Genomic DNA, 2,500 nt, shown 5'->3' with positions numbered 1-2,500 from the left:
CTACTTCACGCCACGCCATAACACCATCGGCGCGTGGGGAAATAAGTGAAAAATAATTGTGAACTTGAAATATGGCGCCACCAACACAAGGGTAAATGGCAACACGCGTAGCCCCGATAAGAAGAACTTGCCTTGAACCACTGCAATACCGTCCTTACTGAGCCTCGTGGCGCCTTGTGGGCAGAGGCAGGAGACAAAGCGGGGTTAGGAATGCATGTACAAGCTGAAGACAAGAGGTAGTAAGGCAAGGTGACATGTGTTGTGTATGATGTTTTGTAAGGGAGAGCGAGGGGAGAGGACACACTCACGCACACACACACAAGGCGCCGTGGCAGACACTTTGGCGGGCTAACTGCAGGTGTTTGAATTCCAAAGGTAGTAATGTTTGAATATTTTAAAGGCGGGGTTGTGTCTCTTCACCCACACATCATTGTCTAAAGCTGAGTGGGCGGAGGAGTGGAGACCATGCACTGGTCTTGCCGTGGCTATACGTGGGCGCGTTACTGTGTTTATTGATGAATGCTTTGTGTGTGTGTGTGTGTGTGTGTGTGTGTGTGTGTGTGTGTGTGTGTGTGTGTGTGTGTTACAAGCCTATTGTCACATTACCATCACTACTACTACTATTACTACTACTATTACTACTACTACTACTACTACTACTACTACTACTACTACTACTACTACTACTACTATTACTAAAATAATAACAATAATAATAATAATACCACGACCACCACCACCAACGACTTTTTTTTTTTTACCACAACGTCTAACCACCACCACCACCACTACTCCACCACCACACAGCCAATTGTTGGTCGTTAAGTGAAGCCAATTTACATACAAGCCAGTTGACATACAAGCTATTGATCCAAGGACTTTTCTACCTGTGTGTGTGTGTGTGTGTGTGTGTGTGTGTGTGTGTGTGTGTGTGTGTGTGTGTTGAAACAAGTAATATTTCCAGTTTGTGTGGAAGAAACGCTATCGTGAATATATATATATATATATATATATATATATATATATATATATATATATATATATATATATATATATATATATATATATATATATTTTTTTTACTGTTAACTCGTGTATCCATTTTAATTACTGGCAATTTATTCATCTATTCCTTTACCTATACACAGCACGTCTTATGTCACACCTGTGCTTAGTCAATGGACACAGGTGACTTCTAATTCATGGAAGATCCTGAGGAAACGCTTGGTGGTGATAGTGGTGGTGGTGGTGGGTGGTGGTGGTCGTGATGGTGGTGGTAATGATGGTGATGGTGGGGGAGGAGGGGGAGCAGTAAAGCCTAGCACACCTCTCACCTGGACCAAGGCTGTACAGGTGTGGGTGTGCCAGCCTTTATCCCAGACCAGGAAGGAAAAGTGACTAGAAGCTGATAAATAAATAAAGTAAATGAATGAATAAACTAATAGAATATAATAAAAAAATAAAGAATAAAGAACAAGATAGATGCATTCACAAGTCGAAAGTGGGCAATAAAAACAATGATTAAAGTGAAAAATGAAACGATGCACTCATATTGTAAAAAAAAAAAAAGTAATAATAATAAATAAAATAAAAAGCTAAATAAAACAAAAAAATAGAAAAATAAGGAAATCAACATAAAAAAAAAAAACAAGAAACATTCACAAATCGAAAAAAAAGATTAAAAAAAATCATTCCCCCACTAATACGCGGCGCCTTTGCCAAACACTACGAAATTGCTTGTTTAACTTACCACCTAACTCCATTTTTTTTTCTTCTTTTTTTTTTCAATTCGTGCTAATGAACGTTACATATATATATATATATATATATATACACTTTTAAATTCAGTTATTGCATTAAGCCGGAATGAATGTAATGAAGTTAACGAATGGCGCTAATGCAGTTGTAGTTAATTAATCTTGCCATAAAAGCGAATGTTCCAGTGTTGTGTTATGGAGTTAGCAGGTGTGCGGATAACAATAGGTAGTGTGCCGTTGTTTGTGTGTTTATTTATTTGTCTATTTATTTATTTATTTGTTTATCTCCACATACGTATTTTATTTCATTTATTTTTTTATATTATTTGTTTATATGTTTGTTTACTTATCCCTCCACATACGTATCTTTTTTTGTTTCATTTTATTTATTTATCTATATGTTTATTTGTTTATCGATCTACATATTTATTCATCTATACACGTATCATTTTTTTTATTTATTGATTTATGTATTTATTTATCAACATTTATTTATTGACTGACAAAAAAAAACGTAAAATATGATATTTTCACGAAGTTTTCATACGAGAGAGAGAGAGAGAGAGAGAGAGAGAGAGAGAGAGAGAGAGAGAGAGAGAGAGAGAGAGAGAGAGAGAGAGAGAGAGAGAGAGAGAGAGAAGCTGTCACGTATCTTGTCCAGCTGCAAAGAAAAAAACATACATACATACATACATACATACATACATACGTACACCTGCTTCTCTTTGACTCAGGTGTTTAGA

The 2,500-nt window shown here is 36.4% G+C and overlaps 1 protein-coding gene across 1 annotated transcript in view; it reads left to right on the top strand.

Annotated features, from left to right (window-relative positions):
• LOC135105109 (proline-, glutamic acid- and leucine-rich protein 1-like) overlaps positions 1 to 2,500 on the top strand; it is an 8,353-nt gene that overhangs the window by 395 nt on the left and 5,458 nt on the right. The window lies entirely within an intron of this gene.

The sequence above is a fragment of the Scylla paramamosain genome, chromosome 11, assembly GCF_035594125.1.
Source record: "Scylla paramamosain isolate STU-SP2022 chromosome 11, ASM3559412v1, whole genome shotgun sequence".
Classification (NCBI taxonomy): Eukaryota; Metazoa; Arthropoda; class Malacostraca; order Decapoda; family Portunidae; genus Scylla; species Scylla paramamosain.
Note: the sequence above shows the minus strand (reverse complement) of the source record. Positions and strands in the feature narration are given on the sequence as shown.